The sequence below is a fragment of the Lathyrus oleraceus genome, chromosome 5 (assembly GCF_024323335.1).
Source record: "Lathyrus oleraceus cultivar Zhongwan6 chromosome 5, CAAS_Psat_ZW6_1.0, whole genome shotgun sequence".
Lineage (NCBI taxonomy): Eukaryota > Viridiplantae > Streptophyta > Magnoliopsida > Fabales > Fabaceae > Lathyrus > Lathyrus oleraceus.
Window position 1 is genome coordinate 81,236,582 of NC_066583.1, and position 16,959 is coordinate 81,253,540.

General features: G+C 36.1%; 1 pseudogene; it reads right to left on the reverse strand.

Annotated features, from left to right (window-relative positions):
* Positions 1–11,989: 11,989 nt before the first annotated feature.
* LOC127089388 (uncharacterized) lies at positions 11,990–12,089 on the reverse strand (annotated as a pseudogene).
* Between the last annotated feature and the right edge of the window lie 4,870 nt (positions 12,090–16,959).

Below are 16,959 nucleotides of genomic sequence, written 5' to 3' on the forward strand. Positions count from 1 at the left end.
CTTTCTGATACATTGAGAAAACAAATGGCATATGGTAGGTGGTATGTGATATAAACATGTGGACCACAAGCCATGAGCATTTGTGTGGTTAGTAAGTGGTAGAAACAAATATCTTATGTGGCACTACCCACCATATTTGTTCTACCAGAGCTATTGACCCATTATTAGTGTTACCAAAATATCCCAATTAATAAAAGGTCAGTCCCAATTAATATTAATTAAGTCAATCTGAACTCACTATTTACTCTATTTATCCCAATTGATAACTTTTAGAGCATATAGGAACTCAATTGGTCTCAATTAATAGGAATTTGGATATTTAAGGAAATACGGGGTATTACACTATTCTAGATTCCAATTTTACCAAATAGATGCACTATAAGTACTTTTAACTTCATTTACAATAACAAATGTAGTTATGAAGCAAAGAGAGATGAAAGGAAGAAATTGGTACTCATCATGGTATACACAACATGCTTTTTTAGAAGAATTTTTTATTCTAATCATTTAATAAAATGAACTATTATCTCTTAAGTGAAATAGTCAAATTTTGCTTCCTATTTTTTAAAGTCCGGTTATAACTTTTATTGATCATGAAACATAGGAAATACTTAGTTTCTTCTAATTATATTTACACTTTTTTAAACATTGTGACTACTAATATTGAATTGTTTTAAAAAATAATAATTAATTTCTTCTATATTTATAGTTTAATCTATAATTATAACCATATATAATGCCAAAAGATTACTTTTGGTTTAATGACTAATAAGCTATTCTCTCCCATTTTAAATAAAAATTGTAATATTGTTGCCCAAACTAACAATTAACTTCCACTTTTTACTTAATAATCCAATTATCACAAGAAAGTTAATGAAACACACTCAAAAGAAGATAGAGAAGAAAAAACAAAAATAAAAGGGGATAAGCATATAGTGATAGACAAAAAAATATAAAAAAATTATATTAAACTATTAAAAAGATGCATTTAAACATCTTTTATTCTATTTTTAAATTCAAATTTTCATTTTAGACCGTGTTTTAAAAACCAGACCGTATCGTCCGGTTCAACCGGTTGGACCCGGAACCGGAGATGAATCTGGTTTGGTCAACCTTTAAAAATCGTTAGTGGATCAAAATCGAAGTAAAACAAAAAAAAACGGATTGAACCATCCAAAACCATTCGAACCAAATAATCGAAGCCAATTTTTATAAAACCGTTCGGTTCAAAAAAAATCATCAACTTGATCATTTTTAAAAAAAAAATTATAAATTTTAATATGTCAATATCAAAACTTAACGTATATTCTGAATCACAAAAAAAATGTATCTTTTTACAACCTTACAAACTTCCAAGTTTTGTCAATCAGTTATAGTTTTTCTTTCAGCCACACTTCATCATTATCATGTCGTCTCTTTCAAACATAGTCACGATATCTAACTCAATATTGTTGTTGTTGTCAATTAAGATTTATTTTTCGTAGTTCAATTCAAATTCATTTTTTTATTTAATAAAGTATATAATATTATTTATTTTTGATATTTTATCTTATTTAATTTATATATTCTTAATTATTTGAACTTTATTTTAGTAATTATATTCTATTATTTTTATTTTGGTTTGAATTAGTTTAACTTAGCTTATTGTAATTCTTTAATTTGATCAAATTATTCTTAAATGAATGTTGAAATGAATTATAGAACTATGTTATCTTATTATATGTATAATCGATATTGTTGTATTAAATTTGTAATGAATTCTTGAAATATTTATTTTATTAAGTTGTGAACATATGATTATGTGTGACATATTTATAAAATTAAGTTTTATATTATTAGTTTATTTAATAAACGGTTCGACCATAGGCTTAACCGGTTGAAACAATTGAACCTTAAACCGTAAGTTTCATCGGTTCGATCTTCAGTCCGGTTTTTAAAACATTGATTTTAGATGATGATTTTACCATTGTCCTATAAAGGAAAATAAAGAAATATTTATTAAATTTTAAGGGTTTATAATATATCAACTAATACTTTTCTTCAATTTTGTTTTTAAGATTTTCAATCACCTTAATAAAGTCATTAACGGTAAGAAAGATGACAATGGAATCTTTGTGGATGTTGGAACAAGAAGCACATTGAGTGGTGAATCAATCAAGTAAAATTGACAATGTGTCGAGAATTGAGATTGAGAGGGAGAGAAAGATAATTGAGGGTGAGAGTGTGTATATTGTATTATTCAATGAGATACCCTAAGGTATACATAGATTTACAAGTATTGTGATACAACAAACTAATTGAAAAAAATGAATGCGTACCTATAATCAGTGTTTTGGTAATCGGTTACAGGTGTTTTAACAAAACTCATCCATAACAGTGCTAATCGGTTACAACCTAAGTGTAAATGGTTACACACCCACAAACACAAAAATAAAATACGCTAGTTGTAATTGGTTACAAACCTACAGTAATCGGTGACAACACCTGAATCAGGCATAAATCACATTAGTGGATAGAGTCTTGCTTTTACTTTTGTACAATTCTACATTTCACTTATATAGTTTTTCAATGAACTTATACAATTGTTATAATACGGTTTCAAAAATATCGTGTAGGCTAGATATAGAGATAGAGAACATATGAATAGAATAAGAAAAATTGTATGTATTGTTGGAGTTTTGCCTTCATTGATGCACAAGAAGCTTGAAGAAGATAGAGATGGAAAAGAGAGAAAGAGAGAAATAATAGATAGAATTGTAACTTACTTTTACTCAATATGAAAACAGTTACAAATAAAGAAACTTAATTGCAACTTCAGTTAATATACACACTCTCAAATGCAAATGCCAACCAAATTAAACTTAAATGAAGTCTAAATTCAAACCAATTACAACTTGAATCTGAATTACTATTCAACATCATCCCTTAATTCATATTCAAGTTAAAGTCAACAAGACAAATTTCAACCCTCAAATTGATGAAGTGTTCAGTCTTGGTTGCCTTAGTCATCACATTAGCAAGTTGCTTTTGAGTGCTATAGTAAAGACTTTCAAATATTCCATTATGAACTTGATTGCGTAGAAAATGAAACTTTGTCTACATATGTTTGCTTTTCCCATGCAATCCTAGGTTTTTTGCAAGGCTTATGGCCTATTTGTTGTCAATCATCAACTTGACTGGTTTTCTCACCTTGACAACTTGACAAGCTGACAAAGCACCAGCTATGTATTCAGCTTCACAGGTTGGAAAAAGCAACAACTGGATTATTCTTGGAACACTAAGAAATAGGGGCTCCCGGGTACCTAAACAAGTATATTGTAGTGCTTCTTCTGTCCACTCTGTCTCCACACCAGTCAAAGTCTGAATAGGATATCAGCTCAACATCATCTGATCTTCTAGATGGAAACAAAATGCCATACTTCAGATGTCCTTTCACATACTTTAATATCCTGACTACAACTTAGTAATGTCACTACGCCAAAAACTGGAATAGACAGCGCCCCTTAGAGGGCGCTTTATTACAAAAGCGCACTCTAAAGTGAAGAGAAAAAATAAGGAGCATACTATTGGAATAGACAGCGCACTATAGAGGGCGCTTTTGTAACAAAGCGCACTCTAAAGTGAAGCCAAAAAATAATGAGGAAATGGAGGGACACCAATAGAGGACGCTTTATTGAAAGCGCCTTCTAAGGATAACCTTAGAGGGCGCTTTTAAAAAAGCGCTCTCTATGTCCATGTATATTTCCAGTTTATAAGGCGCTTTTGGAAATCCTTAGAGATCGCTTTTAGAAGCGCCGTCTTAGGCCCCCTTTAGAGGGCGCTTTTGTAACAAAGCGCCCTCTAAAGTGAAGTGAAAAAATAATGAGGAAATGGAGGGACACCAATAGAGGACGCTTTATTGAAAGCGCCCTCTAAGGGTAACCTTAGAGGGCGCTTTTAAAAAAGCGCTCTCTATGTCCATGTACATTTCCAGTTTATAAGGCGCTTTTGGAAAGCCTTAGAGAGCGCTTTTAGAAGCGCCCTCCTAGGCCCCCTTTAGAGGGCGCTTTTGTAACAAAGCGCCCTCTAAAGTTAAGCCAAAAAAAAATAATGAGGAAATGGAGGGACAACAATAGAGGGCGCTTTAGTGAAAGCGCCCTCTAAGGTTAACCTTAGAGGGCGCTTTTAAAAAAGCGCTCTCTAAGTCCATGTACATTTCCAGTTTAGAAGGCGCTTTTGGAAAGCCTTAGAGAGCGCTTTCAGAAGCGCCCTCTTAGGCCCCCTTTAGAGGGCACTTTTTTTACAAAAGCGCCCTCTAAGGTCCCCTTTAGTAAACATTAAAATTATAACATATACTGCATGTCTCTTTATTTTCCCTCTCTATAAGCTATTTCATTTACGTAACTGGGTTTTCTCTCTACTGCGATTACTCTCTACTACGATTACTCTCGTCCTCCGTTCGTTCTCCCTCCCTCACCGTCATCGTCGCCGTCGCCTTTTTCTGCTGCTGCGTTCAAGTTCACTGAGTTCACGTTCACCGTCACTGTTCACTTTCTTCTCCATCGTTACCGTCACCTTGAAGGTATTTCTCTTCTCCATCGTTACCGTTCACTTTCTTCATGTGTTTGATTAGGGCATTTTCTAAACTTAGTTTTACATTTTGTGCATTATGTTGATTAATGTTGTTTAGGGCAAACTGAGTTTTTTATTTCTGATTGAAAACTGATATCATTTGAAGTGTGTTTGAGCTTGTGCTTTGAAGTTTGATGATTATGGATGCAAGTTTGTTCATGTTCCAAACACCATAAGTTTGCATTGGTCTTTTGCATGCAGTAGGTGTGTGTGAGTTTGTATTCAATAATGATAAAAAAAAAGAGTTTAGATTGTTGTAACATGAGAGAAATGGAAGGTATATGAATGTGTTCACGTATTGAATCATTGTCTTACTTGGGTCTTATTGAATCATTTATATATTACAGATAAAATGGCTAACCAAGACGATACCCATGACGCGAATGGATCACGTAACAATGTTGAAAAAGAAATCAAACGAGGATTGACTGTTATGAAGTCAATCATTCGTGCAAGAGACAAGGGTGTAAAATTTGAAGTACATTGGAGTGCTGAAGACCAACTAATTGAGCCTAACGATTCAATGTTGGCAAGTTACATTGGTTTCCTTGTTCGACAACATATTCCGATTACATGTGATAATTGGAGAAGTCCGGACTTGAAGGTTGGCAAAGAAAAAATATGGTCCGAGATACAGGTACTTACCATATATTGTTATATGTTTTTTTGTTGACTATTTGTTGACCATATATTGTTATAATATTACTTTATAATAACACACTCCATGTGTATGTTTTTTAGAGATCCTTTCACATCGATGAAAGCCGGCAAAAATATTGTATTCAATTGGCCGGAAAAAGACTCCGAGGATTTCGATCCTTTTTGTCCAACAAATTTCTCAAGGATGAGGAAGGAAAATTTGTTGAAGCAGAACGGCCACTGAAGTATGCCGAGATTATTTCAGCCGATGAATGGGATAACTTTGTCGCCAAACGAAGAAACGAAAAATTCCATGTAATGTCTATTAATTATGGTATTATACAATTGTTAAGTTACTTGGTTCTAATATGCCTTAAACTTTTTTATCCAGGAAGTAAGCGACATAAATCGGAAAAGGGCATCAAAACCCGCGTATCCGTACAAAAAAGGGCGTACGGGATATGCACGGTTACAACAAAGAATTGTGAGTATATTCAAATGCTATGAGCTTATACATTGTCACAATATGTTATAATTGATGATCTTATAATCTAATTCAATGTGTAGCTAGCCGAGGAGAAAAGTGACGCAACATCTCTTCCGGAGCACGTATTATGGAAGGCTGCTCGGGTTGGGAAGGATGGGGCTGTCGTTGAAGCGGTCCAAACTGTTTATGACGAATGTGTAAGTATATGTAACATTATTTCTTTAATTATATCGAAAATTTTGTTAGACATATAATTCATTTTTAATCTCCTCTAATAATATTTCAGGAGACTTTATCCCAAACCTTACCTTCAACCGAGGTCCAGGATTGCAGGAGCGTACTTAGTCGAGTACTAAATGTTCCTGAGTATTCCGGTCGTGTGAGGGGTAAGGGTTTTGGTGTGACTCCGTCGTCATTTTATAAAAAACCAAAAACAAAAAATCCTACCAACAAAGAGGTGATGGAGACCTTGGCGGAGTTAAGGGCACAAGTACTCCAACTGCAAAACGAGAATGCAAGGTATAGAGAGGAAAGGTGCGCCTCCGAGGCAAAAGATACTAGTGACCGAGCTAGTATCAATTGTCAACCGAAATTTCCCGAGGTAATTATATATGTTATTATGAAATTAAAATAGCACTTTTTTACTTGACACATATACACGTTAACAATAACATTTATTATTGGTTTAGGGCATTTCACCTTGTCAGCTGTATCTATCGTCACCAACTTATCGCATGGTTGGCAAGGGAAAAGTGCACAACACTTCGGGTGAATTACTTCACCATAATCCCCTCCCGGTGGGATATATGAAAGTTTCGGTTGACCTTGTATTAGATACCGACGCGCTTCTACCATTACCTGACATTGTTTCAGAGACAACGTTGATGCGAGAAGTAGTCGGATCCTTTGTTGGATGGCCGTTAGATCTAATTTTCCCAGATGCCGAGGTATATATGTTCTAAATGATTATGAATCTTTAGTATTCACATTTCAATTCAGCTACAATTATGATATTTAATCAATCCTTATTACATGGTAATGTTAGACTCCTACAAGACCCACGCATAAAGCTGGTAAAGGGATTTCAAGACGCATCGAGTCGGTTGCATCTCTAAAAGAGGTACAAATATATATACCTATTGAATTATATACGCAATGATTCTGTTGCATCACAAAAAGTCATGATTTAATTTATATGAATTTTTAGGTTCCCGGTCGAAATTTGAAAAAAGCTGGTAACGATATTCCTCCAACGACGTCCGGGACAAAATCTCAAATTATGATGCGTCTTGAGAAAATGGTGAATGAGTCCGATACTATGCAAGGGGCCATTCGTAGTATAGATTTTGATGAAGGTGTTTTCGGAGCTGCTCATTTCGAAATAATTGCAAAGGAGGACATGCAACAACTTTTTGAACACGACGAATTGGGCATCGCTGTCATTCATACATACATATGGTACTCCGATCAATCTATAATTTACTTAGTTGAACAATTTATTTACACATTTCAATGAGTAGTCTAATGTTTATTATGTTTCTATTTAAGGTATATGTATGTAACATTGATGCGGGGAACTGAATTGTGTAACCGTTTCAATTTTATTGCTGCTTCCCGTATCAACGCAACGTTAATAACGAAAAATCCAACATCCGTAAAGAATGATCTAGTCGATAGATTCATGGCGGCCTGCGATAATACTACACCCAGTTTGTATTTTTTACCGTTTAATTCTGGCAACGGGTTAGATTTTCTTTCTAATAATTTCATTCTAATCTATGTATATCTTTTACGTAGAAAATTTTCATTCATCTAAATTTTTGTTTTATTTTACAGTGGTCACTGGGTGTTGGTTGCTATGGATCTTTCGAGACTAATAGTGTATTATCTCGATTCGTTATCGGGTGATTGGAGTAAATATCCGAGTATGAAGAAGACGGTTGACAAGTAAGTGAAATTCCCCTAAATATTCGTGTGTATTTGTATATTTAATTATGTCTGTCAGATTGATCTCATATACGTTTTTATTTTGTTAGGGCAATAATAAAATTTAGATCGAAAAAGAATTATCGCAATAGGAAGGACATTACCTGGATCAGAGTTCAGGTATATATTAAGTATCTTATTTTTGCTTATAATAGTGTTTGTTTTTTTGCTTATAATAGTGTTTGTAAGAAATTAACTATATATATATTGTTTGTTTTTCTGTGTAGTGTCCTCAGCAAAATAATTCGGTCGATTGCGGATTTTTTGTATTGAGATTTATGAGAGATATCATTGCGTTGAATCGTATAGACATCCCAAAAATGGTATGGAATAATAACTTAGGGTTTATTTTAATATTATCGGATATTTCATCTAATTTGTTACTAAATCATGAATATGTTTTATTCTCTTAATTGTAGTACTTTGAGGAATACAAATCTTACTCAAGAGCTCATTTGGATGAAATGAAGGATGAATTGTGTCAATTCATTGTTGATCAAAGAATCATATAGCTAGGTTGTATATTGTTGTACATATATGTATGGAATGTTGTTGTTGTATGCTGTTGTTGTATATATGTTGTATATTGTTGTTGTACTTTTACTAAATCATGAATATGTTGTTGTATATTGTTGATCAAAGAATCATATATTAATGTTGTATATATATGGAGGATTAATGTTGTATATAAATGGATTCATGTTGTATATATCAATGGATTAATGGTGAATAACATTGGATTAAAGGATGAAATCAATATGAATTTTACACTTTTGCAGCATGCGAACAGGTTACCAATTAAATATCCACTATTTTTCAAACAATTTTTTTTAAAATAACTAACACTTTAGAGGGCGCTTTCTGTAGGAAGCGCCCTCTAAACATTTTACATTGACAACTTTAGAGGGCGCTTTGTCCAGAAAGCGCCCTCTAAACATTTTACATTGACAACTTTAGAGGGCGCTTTGTCCAGAAAGCGCCCTCTAAACACTTTACATTGACAACTTTAGAGGGCGCTTTTACCAGAAAGCGCCCTCTAAACACAATTCCAACTGTATAACCGATGTCAGGCCTAGTGTTACACAAACATCTCAGACATCCAACCAACGGTTTGAAGGTTGTAGCATCAATATCCTCACCTTCATCATCAGAATCTAGCTTATGATTTATCTTAGCAGGTGTGACTATCAACTCAAATCTCTTCAGCAAGTCAAGTTCATATTTCAGTTGATGCATAATGATTCCCTTTTCAGAGTGCAAAATCTTCATTCCTAGAAAATATACCATATTTCCAAGGCTAGTCGTCTCAAATGCATTCATCATCACCTTCTTAAACTTGTTCATTTCAGAAATACAACTCCATGTGACTAATATGTCATCAACATAGTGACACACCATAATCATATTGCAATTAGAGGTATGTTAAACATATACACGATACTCCATCTCACACTTTCTAAATTCGTGAAACTTGAAAAATGAATCAATTTTCATATTCCAAGCTCTTGGAGCTTGATTCAGTTCATACAAAGCTTTATGTAACTTGTACACCATCCCTTCCTGATTCTTTTTTAAAAATCCCAAACGTTGTGACCCATAAACTTCCCCTTGTAAATTACCATTCATAAAGGCTAACTTCATATCTAAGTGCATCAGAGGCCAATTCCTTTTTGCAGCTATAGCAACCACCAATTTGATTGTTTCAGGTCTAGCGGCAGGAGCAAACACTTCAACATAGAATAAACCAAATTTCTACAAATATCCTCGACCTAATAACCTTTCTTTGTACTTAGCAATTTGTCCATCTGGTTTCGTTTTTTTCTTGTATACCCATCTAACACTAATGACTTTTTTTGTCTTTGGGCAACATAGTTAACTGATAACATGAAATTATATCACATTTTAGGACTTAATTCAATTAGATTATATTATCATTTACTTTAATTTATCTCATTTTATCAGATATTATGCGGTATTTCCTTTCTATTTATGTCAGGTATCCATTTTGAAGCAAAAGTGAAAAAGGGAAGAAAAGGAGGTGTAAAAAGGAATAAAAAGGAAACAAATAACAAAGACCAAGCCCAGCCCAAAGAAAGCGCACGTTATGCCTGTGACGGGCGTCACAAAGGTTGTGACGAGCGTCACACTAAGCACACTCTTGTGACGAGCGTCACACATGGTGTGACGGACGTCACACCATTCCCCTATATTTTTGGCACTAGGAACTCAACTGACCACGTTGAAAGCTATTTCCACGCACGCTTAACCCTCGGAACGAAAAGACCGCGCATACGGAAACCCTTGGAAAGCAGTTACACCAGCAGCTGTATAAATAGCAGCTAATTGGGAAAGCTCTGGGTTCGGAGATTTTTCCACGCCTTTTGCCGTTTTCGCATTTTTTTTCTTCCAGCAGTTTAGGCTTATATTTTTATAGTGTTACTTTGCAGAATTTTTATTGTTTTACCTTTTTGCAATTCTATTTTCCTTTCTAGCATTCAATTAATTCTTTTCGCAGAATAGTTTCTACACCGGAAACTATTGTGCAATTTTTACCGGATCTAACCTTACATTAGAATCTAGTTTTTAATTCCTTGGTTTAATTTATTGTTTAATTGAAGAATCCGAGAACAAATCCTACCGGCTTGTGGTGGAGTGTTCAAGACTATTGTTTAACGCATTCAGGTTCTTTAATCATTATTTAATGCTTTGTTTTATTAATTATTTATATTATCTGCCTGGGATGAGTCTGTTTATGCATGATATGTATTTCTGTTTGTTTAGCATGTCTGGCTAATTCGCCTAGATATCGGTATGTAAAGTAAGCGAAATAAGGGATCAAGACTAAGTCGGTCTAATTAAACTTAAAATTAAAATCAATCTTTTTACGGTCTCAATTTACAGGTTTAATAACAATATTTTTTACAAAAGTAAAAGACATAAAGAAGTTAAAATCAATAGAGCGAGAGTTTGAGGTTTTAACTGGACAGTGTAAATTAGGCATTAATTCTAGATCAGGGCGAGAGCAAGTTTTAGAGTTAATTAAATTCTGACCTTTTCCAAAAAGTATTTTTAAAGATTGAATGTGAGGACGAGAGTTAAGCATTCGGGTTTAATTGTATAACCTAAGTCAACAGAGCGAGAGTTTGAGATAAGGGTGTTTAAAACGGTCAGTGTTTTCTTAAAAAGAGTTTCTGCAACTCTATTACTTTCAAAAAGTGGTTTTTGACTTAATTATAAGTGACAGCTACATTAACATAAAATCATGGTTTATTCAACAGAGCGAGAGTTTGAGATAAAACCTTTAATCAATAAAGTTAACTGAAACGATTTATTTTAAAACCAAGAAACCGACAAAGAATTGAGTCCCTAATTACGACGAACTGCATACCGATATCCGCTTTATTAATATTTAATCTAGATCTTAGTTTAGTTTTTAGCTTCGCCCCCCAAACAATCAACCATTATTCACCTTAGCTTTACGTAGTAACCTTAGATAACGGTATATCGATTCATAAGTCCCTGTGGGATCGATATCTTTTAAAACTACGCGATAGAACTGTGCACTTGCAGTTTGTACCCCAAATTCGACTCATAAAGTCGAGCGATCAAGTTTTTGGCGCCGTTGCCGGGGACTTTTATTTAATCGATATCGTAACTCTTCCGTTACGCTGTAGAGACTAAGGTTTCTTTTTCTTCTATTCTTTCTTTCGTTGATTTGTATGCCACGCACTCGCTCACAAGGCGAACCGCTCTATTTACGAATCAACGATATCGAGCTATATCTCCGAGTCTTACGACGAATTCGGGAATATCGTGCTGCAAACAATCTCCCTCCTATAGAACTTCCTGATTTCAAAAACCTTTTTCCTTCGATAACCGAGATGGCAGAACCAGCTCGTGCTCTTAGAGATTACGCCGCTCCATCGCAAGATGAGCCGCATTCAAGTATTGCTCCACCCGCAATCGAAGCAAACAACTTCGAACTTAAACCTTCGCTGTTGCAGGCGGTGCAACAGAACCAATTCTCTGGAAATCCTATCGAGGATCCAAACCTTCATTTATCCGTATTTGTTCAATACGCTGATACTGTTAAAGCTAATGGTGTCACTTCAGAGGCAATTCGACTTCGTCTTTTTCCTTTCTCATTAAGAGATAGCGCTAGAAGATGGCTTCAATCTCTCCCTTCCAACTCAGTCACCACATGGAACGAGTTGAAGAAAGTTTTTCTTGCCCGATACTTTCCGCCAAGCAAAACAGCTATGTTAAGAGCCCAGATAAACAGATTTAAACAGAAAGACAACGAGTCTCTTTTCGAAGCATGGGAAAGATACAAAGACATGATGAGACTTTGCCCACACCATGGTTTGGAAGACTGGTTAGTAATTCACACATTTTATAATGGTCTCTTATACAACACAAGGTTAACAATAGACGCCGCTGCAGGTGGTGCATTAATGAACAAACCTTATGCTGATGCTTACCAGCTTATCGAGAGCATGGCCCAAAACCACTATCAGTGGGGAACCGAACGAACAACGGTGGAAAAACCTCAAACGAAAACTGGCATGTACGAGATAAGTAACCTTGATCACGTTAACGCAAAAGTGGATGCTTTGGTCCAGAAAATTGAAAGTTTAAACGTATCACCTCCAGCCGCCGTGGTTGCTATAACTCAGAATTGCGAGGTCTGTGGAATCCAAGGCCACACTCCTACGGACTGTCAACTCTTGACAGGAATCCAAGCAGAGCAAGTAAACTATGCTCAAGGAAGCCCCTACTCGAATACCTATAACTCAAATTGGAAGAACCATCCAAACTTTTCATATAAGAGTAATAATGCATTGTACGCACCTGGACAGTCTCCAAATCAAGCCCCAGCTATACCTCCGGGATATCAGAAACCGAACCCATCCATGCCTAACAATAACGCCCCTAGGAAATCCAACTTGGAAATCATGATGGAAAACTTTATAGCTTCCCAACAACAAACCAATAAAGATTTCTTAAACCAGAATGTACACACTGGCGAACAACTTAAACAACTAGCAAGCAAAGTAGATGCCTTGGCTACCCATAACAAAATGCTGGAAACACAAATATCACAAGTAGCCCAACAACAAGCACCTACTGCTGCCCCAACTGGTACATTCCCTGGACAGCCCCAACTTAACCCGAGAAGCCACGCTCATGCAATTATATTAAGAAGTGGAACGGAAGTGGAAGGACCGTCTGATCCAAGGATAGAAAACCAAAACCCTAAGAAATCAACTGAGGAAAGTGAACTTAAGGAAAAGGAAGAGAGTAATAAGGAAACCCTAGAAAAGAAGGAACCTTATGTACCTCCACCACCTTACAAACCACCTATACCTTACCCTCAAAGGCTTGTTAAAACCAAAGATGCGGGTCAATTTAGAAAATTTGTTGATCTCCTTAAACAATTAAACGTTACAATTCCGTTCACCGAAGCTATTACGCAAATGCCCTCATATGCTAAATTCTTAAAAGAAATCCTTTCTAATAAGAGGAAACTTGAGGATAGCGAAACCGTTACACTCCCTGCCGAATGTAGCGCTATAATCCAAAACATGCCCCCTAAACTCAAGGATCCAGGTAGTTTCTCTATACCCTGTCACATAGGAAAATTTGTCATCGACAAAGCCTTATGCGATTTAGGAGCCGGAATTAGCGTTATGCCTTTATCCATATGTAAGAAATTGGAAATGGGAGAATTAAGACCAACCAAAATGTCTGTGCAACTAGCAGATCGTTCCATCAAATATCCTGTAGGAATCCTTGAAAACGTTCCCGTACGCATAGGTCAATTCTACATTCCCACTGACTTTACAATTATGGACATTAGAGAAGATGATATTACACCCATTATACTGGGAAGACCGTTCTTAGCAACTGCCGGTGCAATCATAGACGTAAAACGAGGACGACTCACCTTCGAAGTAGGTGAAGAGAAAATTGAATTCATTCTTTCCCAATTCTTGAAAGCACCTGCAATAGAAGATACATGTTACTTCATGGATATCATCGATGAATGCATAAAAGAAGCAGAGTTAGAAGAAGACAAATCATCTGACTGCCTTGTAGAAGACAGATCTAACCAATGTTTAGCAATAACACCGGATCCTACGCAATGTCTTAACAAACCAACCCCTGACCTGAAAACACTTCCCAAAAATCTGAGATATGAATTCCTAGACTTAGAACTTGAACGACCTGTGATAGTTAATGCAGACCTAGGGAGACTCGAAGCAGAAAAACTCTTACATATCTTAAGGAAGTATCCAACCGCACTAGGGTACCACATCACTGATCTTAAAGGAATAAGTCCTTCTATTTGTATGCACCGCATCATGTTAGAAGAAGACTGTAAAACCTCTAGGGAACACCAGAGAAGACTAAATCTGATCCTGAGTGAGGTAGTAAAGAAAGAAATAACCAAGTTATTGGAAGCAGGTATTATATATCCTATATCTGATAGCAAATGGGTTAGTCCTGTGCACGTTGTACCAAAGAAAGGAGGCATAACCGTTATTGAAAACGAAAAAGGGGAAACTATAACTAAACGAATCGAATCAGGATGGAGAATGTGCATTGATTATAGGAAACTAAACAAAGCAACCCGAAAAGATCATTTCCCTTTACCATTCATTGACCAAATGTTAGAACGATTAGCAAAACATTCACATTTCTGTTATCTAGACGGTTATTCAGGCTTCTTTCAAATACAAATTCACCCTGATGACCAAGAAAAGACAACGTTCACATGCCCTTTTGGTACCTTCGCTTATAGACGAATGCTGTTTGGTCTGTGTAATGCCCCTGCAACCTTTCAAAGATGCATGATGGCAATTTTCGCCGACTTTCTCAAAAACATCATGGAAGTATTTATGGATGACTTTTCTGTATACGGACAAAGTTTCGAAGAATGCCTTGAAAACCTGGAAAGAGTTCTTGAGCGATGTGTAAAAGTAAACTTAGTACTTAATTGGGAAAAGTGCCACTTTATGGTACAAGAAGGAATTGTTTTAGGACACATCATCTCGAACAGAGGAATTGAAGTAGACAAAGCCAAAATAGAGGTAATCGAAAATCTTCAACCCCCAAGAACCGTGAGAGAAGTACGAAGTTTTTTAGGACACGCCGGTTTTTACCGACGATTCATCAAAGACTTCTCTAAGATAACTAAACCTTTAACCGGACTGTTGATGAAAAATGCCGAATTCATATTCGACGATAACTGTTTAAAAGCATTTCAAACGCTTAAGCAAGCATTGATCTCTGCACCCATAATGCAGACACCAGACTGGAATGAACCATTCGAAATAATGTGTGATGCTAGCGATTATGCTGTAGGTGCTGTGTTAGGACAACGAAAGGATAAAAAGCTTCACGTTATATATTACGCAAGCAGAACCCTGGATGAAGCGCAAATGAATTACGCCACTACCGAGAAAGAACTCCTAGCAGTGGTATTTGCGCTAGATAAATTTCGTTCTTACTTGGTTGGAGCTAAAATAATAGTTTACACTGATCACGCTGCTATCAAGTACCTTTTAACAAAAAAAGATGCTAAACCTAGACTCCTAAGATGGATCTTGTTGCTACAAGAATTCGACTTAGAAATCAAGGACAAGAAAGGAACTGAAAACGTAGTAGCAGACCATCTCTCTAGACTTGAGAACCTTGAACCGGAAAGAACATCAATTAATGATGATTTCTCGTATGACAAACTTATAGCTACTTTGGAAGAAAACAACTTCGACATGCAAGTAGAAACCACTTTAGCTATATCTGCCACACCATGGTACGCTGATCTCGTCAATTATTTAGCTGCCGGAATAGTTCCACCTACTCTATCTTACCAACAGAAGAAACGATTCTTCTACGACATAAAACACTATTACTGGGATGATCCCTTACTTTTCAAAAGAGGCCCCGATGGTATTTTCCGTCGATGTATACCCGAAGAAGAGATAGAAAATATAATCCAACACTGCCACTCCGCTCCTTATGGTGGACACACAAGTACATCCAAGACCTGCTCTAAAATCCTACAAGCCGGCTTTTATTGGCCAACTATATGGAAGGACGTACATACAACTATTAAGGAATGTGACAGATGTCAACGCACGGGAAACATATCTAGACGTGACGAGATGCCACAAAAAGGTATTTTGGAAGTAGAGATCTTCGACGTGTGGGGAATAGACTTCATGGGACCTTTTCCATCCTCTTTCGGTAACAAATACATACTCGTGGCAGTTGACTACGTATCAAAATGGATCGAAGTTGTAGCCTCCCCAACAAACGACACCCGAGTAGTAACTAGACTCTTTAAGAATATAATATTTCCAAGATTTGGCATTCCAAGAATAGTAGTCAGTGATGGTGGATCGCACTTTATATCCAAGGTACTCGAAAAATTATTATTTAAATATGGAGTGAGACATAGGATAGCGACACCTTACCACCCTCAGACCAGTGGACAAGTGGAAGTATCTAACAGAGAAATCAAGCAAATACTAGAAAAAACGGTCGCCACTTCAAGGAAAGATTGGTCATTGAAATTACCAGAAGCTTTGTGGGCATACCGAACTGCTTATAAAACCCCCATAGGGAAGACCCCATTTAAGCTCATTTATGGAAAATCCTGTCACCTCCCGGTAGAATTAGAACATAAAGCCTATTGGGCTATTAGAAATCTGAATCTAAACTATAAAGCCGCCGGTGAAAAGAGAATCCTTGACATAAACGAATTAGAAGAACTCAGAAGAGACGCCTATGAAAATGCCAGAATCTATAAAGAAAGAACAAAACAATGGCATGACAAGCGTATATCAAGGAAAATCTTCAAGCAAGGCGACGCAGTCCTTTTATTTAACTCTAGACTAAAGTTATTCCCGGGAAAACTACGATCCAGATGGTCAGGACCTTTTCATATCACTAACATCTTCCCCAGTGGAGCAATAGAAATCAAAGGCAAATCCACAGAACCGTTTACCGTAAACGGACAACGTCTAAAACACTATCATTATGCGGAAACCAATGGAGATTCGCAAATCCTACACTTAGACGAAATGCCCCCAGGACCTATAGATTATACTTAACAGTTTCTTTGTCGAGCTTGCGACATTTAAACAAAGCGCTTAGTGGGAGACAACCCACCATTATTTTCTTATTCTATTATTATCATTTTCCTTTTTTTTCTTTTTCCTAAATTA